Raw genomic sequence first — 6,000 nt, 5'->3', positions numbered from 1 at the left:
GACAAGGAGTGCTGCCTATCGTTGCCAACAGCTGCAGCAACACCGCAATCAACTGGGCCGGCAGTGCACGTGTAGCAACAGAACACGTTATCGAGGAAGTACAGTGTCTCTACGCCTAATATTGGGCAGGCTATTTACCCAGTTTCCAGGACAAGCGGTTCACCCGTGCCTCGGTAGCGCAGTAGGCAGCGCGTAAGTCTCATAATCTTAAGGTCGTGAGTTCGATCCTCACCCGGGGCATTTAATTTTCTGTGACTGATGGTGGTGCTGTAGCTAGGGCGCCAACGTATTTCTTGTTTGTTATCCACAACGCTTCAGCGGGAAAATGTTTACTTCCTGTTATTGCTACTTACAGCTTCCCTTTCCCTCTTCTCCAGCAGAGCATGAAGCCAAAAGCATTGCTCTGCGACGTTTGAGGTGCGCGCCTTGCCAGTCAGTATGTGCAAAGATGCCCGCAAAGAGAGAGGGGCGCCGACGCGGCACTCGACACGAAATGCGACAAGCGACCGTACGAACGGTCTAACGGAACGGCCACATCCGGTGTGGTCTAGTGGCTAGGATACCTGGCTTTCACCCAGGAGGCCCGGGTTCGATTCCCGGTACCGGAACGGAATTTTTTCCACACGAATCGTGACAAGTTTGAGCTGTCCGAGCGGCCGTTTCCGTCCTGCTCGCAATATAGCTACTGTTTCGTGACCGTCAGCAGAATATAGACTAGGGAAGCAGACACACGACGACCATAGAAATGGTGTATGGCTTCATGCCACCTGTTTCCAGCGTAGGGCTGAGCATCTGCATATGCCGAGGCCCGTTAGCTCAGTTGGTTAGAGCGTCGTGCTAATAACGCGAAGGTCGTGGGTTCGATCCCCCCACGGGCCACTACTCTTTTACTACTACGACAAGGCAGCGCCGATTTCAGCTGGCGAGTGTGATGACCAAAAGATCATCACCCTGCGTGGAAGTTGATAGAGGATCCGAACCCGACTCGTCGGGAAGCGCTACAGCATTCACTCGGCAATGGCCATAATATCTTGAATACACTGGTTCTCAGCCGATAAAGAGAAAATGAAAGAAAATGTCCGATTGCCGATGCGTAACAACTTTGGCCCTTGTTAGTACTTGGGCGGGTGAGCGCATGGGAACACAGGGCACTATTGGCACTTTTACTTCCTATTTTTGTTTCTCCTTTCTTTTCGGAGCTACAGCCCGATTCGGTCAGGGAGACGCCACCGTGAAATGAAGGGGGCGTGCTGTGTGTCCATCGCCTCGCCTCTCCTTACCTCTCTCAGTCGTTTCTCGTGCTTGTCGTTTTGATATAGGCCGATTTGAGAGCGTCAGCTCTCGCGTCAGCTGAGCAAAGTCGAGACAAGTCGAGACACACTAAGGGCTGGTGTGCAGCGAGTAAGAGGGCGAAAAAAACAATAATTTAAGAGCGCGTGGCAAAAGTACTCATACGCGAAATTAAAAGCCTGCTGCGGTGGCCGGGAATCGAACCCGGATCAACTGCTTGGAAGGCAACTATGCTGACCATTACACCACCACCGCACAAGCGAGCGCCGCGCGTCCGCGCTGTGTCGGCTTCCCGCCAGTCGGCAGCGGCCGAAGGTGATCGTACCTGGCAGGCGCATTTCGAGGCGGGCTAGGGGAGCACATCCAGACGCATTCGGACAGCGTATCCGCGCACATTTCGCATCCTTTGGCAAGAGTTGGGCGCCGTCGACGCAAGAGTACGCAGAGGACCGCGTTCTGGCGGCATTTTTAAGCAGTGCAGTGCAGGATTCAGCGTCTGCAGCATCTTTTCCACAGAATGCTACGGCGCTTGACGGCAGTCCCACTTTCCCTTGAGACATCTGCTCGGGAAGCAGCGTCAAGTTACCGCTGGCCCGGGCATCGGTGGTTCAGTGGTAGAATGCTCGCCTGCCACGCGGGCGGCCCGGGTTCGATTCCCGGCCGATGCATCATTTTGCTTTTCCCGCGATAATGCTGCCGCGTGGCTTGCGCGCTTGAGATGCACGATCCACAAGAACGTATAGCTGGATTCCCTTGAGAAGAACCGAGAACGCAGCACTCGCGGGTCCCCACTAGGACGCTCGCATCATGTTCTACAGACTAGCGTCGGCCTGGCCTCACAAGTTGCTGTGTCCCGGTGCCTCCGAGGCACTGAACTTTAACGACAAGGAGTGCTGCCTATCGTTGCCAACAGCTGCAGCAACACCGCAATCAACTGGGCCGGCAGTGCACGTGTAGCAACAGAACACGTTATCGAGGAAGTACAGTGTCTCTACGCCTAATATTGGGCAGGCTATTTACCCAGTTTCCAGGACAAGCGGTTCACCCGTGCCTCGGTAGCGCAGTAGGCAGCGCGTAAGTCTCATAATCTTAAGGTCGTGAGTTCGATCCTCACCCGGGGCATTTAATTTTCTGTGACTGATGGTGGTGCTGTAGCTAGGGCGCCAACGTATTTCTTGTTTGTTATCCACAACGCTTCAGCGGGAAAATGTTTACTTCCTGTTATTGCTACTTACAGCTTCCCTTTCCCTCTTCTCCCAGCAGAGCATGAAGCCAAAAGCATTGCTCTGCGACGTTTGAGGTGCGCGCCTTGCCAGTCAGTATGTGCAAAGATGCCCGCAAAGAGAGAGGGGCGCCGACGCGGCACTCGACACGAAATGCGACAAGCGACCGTACGAACGGTCTAACGGAACGGCCACATCCGGTGTGGTCTAGTGGCTAGGATACCTGGCTTTCACCCAGGAGGCCCGGGTTCGATTCCCGGTACCGGAACGGAATTTTTTCCACACGAATCGTGACAAGTTTGAGCTGTCCGAGCGGCCGTTTCCCGTCCTGCTCGCAATATAGCTACTGTTTCGTGACCGTCAGCAGAATATAGACTAGGGAAGCAGACACACGACGACCATAGAAATGGTGTATGGCTTCATGCCACCTGTTTCCAGCGTAGGGCTGAGCATCTGCATATGCCGAGGCCCGTTAGCTCAGTTGGTTAGAGCGTCGTGCTAATAACGCGAAGGTCGTGGGTTCGATCCCCCCACGGGCCACTACTCTTTTACTACTACGACAAGGCAGCGCCGATTTCAGCTGGCGAGTGTGATGACCAAAAGATCATCACCCTGCGTGGAAGTTGATAGAGGATCCGAACCCGACTCGTCGGGAAGCGCTACAGCATTCACTCGGCAATGGCCATAATATCTTGAATACACTGGTTCTCAGCCGATAAAGAGAAAATGAAAGAAAATGTCCGATTGCCGATGCGTAACAACTTTGGCCCTTGTTAGTACTTGGGCGGGTGAGCGCATGGGAACACAGGGCACTATTGGCACTTTTACTTCCTATTTTTGTTTCTCCTTTCTTTTCGGAGCTACAGCCCGATTCGGTCAGGGAGACGCCACCGTGAAATGAAGGGGGCGTGCTGTGTGTCCATCGCCTCGCCTCTCCTTACCTCTCTCAGTCGTTTCTCGTGCTTGTCGTTTTGATATAGGCCGATTTGAGAGCGTCAGCTCTCGCGTCAGCTGAGCAAAGTCGAGACAAGTCGAGACACACTAAGGGCTGGTGTGCAGCGAGTAAGAGGGCGAAAAAACAATAATTTAAGAGCGCGTGGCAAAAGTACTCATACGCGAAATTAAAAGCCTGCTGCGGTGGCCGGGAATCGAACCCGGATCAACTGCTTGGAAGGCAACTATGCTGACCATTACACCACCACCGCACAAGCGAGCGCCGCGCGTCCGCGCTGTGTCGGCTTCCCGCCAGTCGGCAGCGGCCGAAGGTGATCGTACCTGGCAGGCGCATTTCGAGGCGGGCTAGGGGAGCACATCCAGACGCATTCGGACAGCGTATCCGCGCACATTTCGCATCCTTTGGCAAGAGTTGGGCGCCGTCGACGCAAGAGTACGCAGAGGACCGCGTTCTGGCGGCATTTTTAAGCAGTGCAGTGCAGGATTCAGCGTCTGCAGCATCTTTTCCACAGAATGCTACGGCGCTTGACGGCAGTCCCACTTTCCCTTGAGACATCTGCTCGGGAAGCAGCGTCAAGTTACCGCTGGCCCGGGCATCGGTGGTTCAGTGGTAGAATGCTCGCCTGCCACGCGGGCGGCCCGGGTTCGATTCCCGGCCGATGCATCATTTTGCTTTTCCCGCGATAATGCTGCCGCGTGGCTTGCGCGCTTGAGATGCACGATCCACAAGAACGTATAGCTGGATTCCCTTGAGAAGAACCGAGAACGCAGCACTCGCGGGTCCCCACTAGGACGCTCGCATCATGTTCTACAGACTAGCGTCGGCCTGGCCTCACAAGTTGCTGTGTCCCGGTGCCTCCGAGGCACTGAACTTTAACGACAAGGAGTGCTGCCTATCGTTGCCAACAGCTGCAGCAACACCGCAATCAACTGGGCCGGCAGTGCACGTGTAGCAACAGAACACGTTATCGAGGAAGTACAGTGTCTCTACGCCTAATATTGGGCAGGCTATTTACCCAGTTTCCAGGACAAGCGGTTCACCCGTGCCTCGGTAGCGCAGTAGGCAGCGCGTAAGTCTCATAATCTTAAGGTCGTGAGTTCGATCCTCACCCGGGGCATTTAATTTTCTGTGACTGATGGTGGTGCTGTAGCTAGGGCGCCAACGTATTTCTTGTTTGTTATCCACAACGCTTCAGCGGGAAAATGTTTACTTCCTGTTATTGCTACTTACAGCTTCCCTTTCCCTCTTCTCCCAGCAGAGCATGAAGCCAAAAGCATTGCTCTGCGACGTTTGAGGTGCGCGCCTTGCCAGTCAGTATGTGCAAAGATGCCCGCAAAGAGAGAGGGGCGCCGACGCGGCACTCGACACGAAATGCGACAAGCGACCGTACGAACGGTCTAACGGAACGGCCACATCCGGTGTGGTCTAGTGGCTAGGATACCTGGCTTTCACCCAGGAGGCCCGGGTTCGATTCCCGGTACCGGAACGGAATTTTTTCCACACGAATCGTGACAAGTTTGAGCTGTCCGAGCGGCCGTTTCCCGTCCTGCTCGCAATATAGCTACTGTTTCGTGACCGTCAGCAGAATATAGACTAGGGAAGCAGACACACGACGACCATAGAAATGGTGTATGGCTTCATGCCACCTGTTTCCAGCGTAGGGCTGAGCATCTGCATATGCCGAGGCCCGTTAGCTCAGTTGGTTAGAGCGTCGTGCTAATAACGCGAAGGTCGTGGGTTCGATCCCCCCACGGGCCACTACTCTTTTACTACTACGACAAGGCAGCGCCGATTTCAGCTGGCGAGTGTGATGACCAAAAGATCATCACCCTGCGTGGAAGTTGATAGAGGATCCGAACCCGACTCGTCGGGAAGCGCTACAGCATTCACTCGGCAATGGCCATAATATCTTGAATACACTGGTTCTCAGCCGATAAAGAGAAAATGAAAGAAAATGTCCGATTGCCGATGCGTAACAACTTTGGCCCTTGTTAGTACTTGGGCGGGTGAGCGCATGGGAACACAGGGCACTATTGGCACTTTTACTTCCTATTTTTGTTTCTCCTTTCTTTTCGGAGCTACAGCCCGATTCGGTCAGGGAGACGCCACCGTGAAATGAAGGGGGCGTGCTGTGTGTCCATCGCCTCGCCTCTCCTTACCTCTCTCAGTCGTTTCTCGTGCTTGTCGTTTTGATATAGGCCGATTTGAGAGCGTCAGCTCTCGCGTCAGCTGAGCAAAGTCGAGACAAGTCGAGACACACTAAGGGCTGGTGTGCAGCGAGTAAGAGGGCGAAAAAACAATAATTTAAGAGCGCGTGGCAAAAGTACTCATACGCGAAATTAAAAGCCTGCTGCGGTGGCCGGGAATCGAACCCGGATCAACTGCTTGGAAGGCAACTATGCTGACCATTACACCACCACCGCACAAGCGAGCGCCGCGCGTCCGCGCTGTGTCGGCTTCCCGCCAGTCGGCAGCGGCCGAAGGTGATCGTACCTGGCAGGCGCATTTCGAGGCGGGCTAGGGGAGCACATC

General features: G+C 54.5%; 14 non-coding genes across 14 annotated transcripts; 11 read left to right on the top strand and 3 right to left on the bottom strand.

The window, feature by feature from the left end:
• The first annotated feature begins 167 nt into the window (after positions 1 to 167).
• Trnam-cau lies at positions 168 to 240 on the top strand. The gene has a single exon. It is a non-coding gene; the product is annotated as a tRNA-Met (tRNA).
• A 296-nt stretch (positions 241 to 536) lies between these two features.
• Positions 537 to 608, top strand: Trnae-uuc. The gene has a single exon. It is a non-coding gene; the product is annotated as a tRNA-Glu (tRNA).
• Positions 609 to 805: 197 nt separating this feature from the next.
• Trnai-aau lies at positions 806 to 879 on the top strand. Its single transcript has one exon. It is a non-coding gene; the product is annotated as a tRNA-Ile (tRNA).
• A 594-nt stretch (positions 880 to 1,473) lies between these two features.
• On the bottom strand, positions 1,474 to 1,545 carry Trnag-ucc. The gene has a single exon. It is a non-coding gene; the product is annotated as a tRNA-Gly (tRNA).
• Positions 1,546 to 1,887: 342 nt separating this feature from the next.
• Positions 1,888 to 1,958, top strand: Trnag-gcc. The gene has a single exon. It is a non-coding gene; the product is annotated as a tRNA-Gly (tRNA).
• Positions 1,959 to 2,339: 381 nt separating this feature from the next.
• Trnam-cau lies at positions 2,340 to 2,412 on the top strand. The gene has a single exon. It is a non-coding gene; the product is annotated as a tRNA-Met (tRNA).
• A 297-nt stretch (positions 2,413 to 2,709) lies between these two features.
• Positions 2,710 to 2,781, top strand: Trnae-uuc. Its single transcript has one exon. It is a non-coding gene; the product is annotated as a tRNA-Glu (tRNA).
• Positions 2,782 to 2,979: 198 nt separating this feature from the next.
• On the top strand, positions 2,980 to 3,053 carry Trnai-aau. The gene has a single exon. It is a non-coding gene; the product is annotated as a tRNA-Ile (tRNA).
• A 593-nt stretch (positions 3,054 to 3,646) lies between these two features.
• On the bottom strand, positions 3,647 to 3,718 carry Trnag-ucc. Its single transcript has one exon. It is a non-coding gene; the product is annotated as a tRNA-Gly (tRNA).
• Positions 3,719 to 4,060: 342 nt separating this feature from the next.
• Positions 4,061 to 4,131, top strand: Trnag-gcc. Its single transcript has one exon. It is a non-coding gene; the product is annotated as a tRNA-Gly (tRNA).
• Positions 4,132 to 4,512: 381 nt separating this feature from the next.
• Positions 4,513 to 4,585, top strand: Trnam-cau. The gene has a single exon. It is a non-coding gene; the product is annotated as a tRNA-Met (tRNA).
• A 297-nt stretch (positions 4,586 to 4,882) lies between these two features.
• Positions 4,883 to 4,954, top strand: Trnae-uuc. Its single transcript has one exon. It is a non-coding gene; the product is annotated as a tRNA-Glu (tRNA).
• A 198-nt stretch (positions 4,955 to 5,152) lies between these two features.
• On the top strand, positions 5,153 to 5,226 carry Trnai-aau. Its single transcript has one exon. It is a non-coding gene; the product is annotated as a tRNA-Ile (tRNA).
• A 593-nt stretch (positions 5,227 to 5,819) lies between these two features.
• Trnag-ucc lies at positions 5,820 to 5,891 on the bottom strand. The gene has a single exon. It is a non-coding gene; the product is annotated as a tRNA-Gly (tRNA).
• Positions 5,892 to 6,000: the final 109 nt, after the last annotated feature.

This window comes from Schistocerca americana, unplaced genomic scaffold (assembly GCF_021461395.2).
Source record: "Schistocerca americana isolate TAMUIC-IGC-003095 unplaced genomic scaffold, iqSchAmer2.1 HiC_scaffold_1046, whole genome shotgun sequence".
NCBI classification, from domain to species: Eukaryota; Metazoa; Arthropoda; class Insecta; order Orthoptera; family Acrididae; genus Schistocerca; species Schistocerca americana.
The sequence above is the reverse complement of the archived record's forward strand: the minus strand, read 5'-3'. Positions and strand labels throughout refer to the sequence as shown.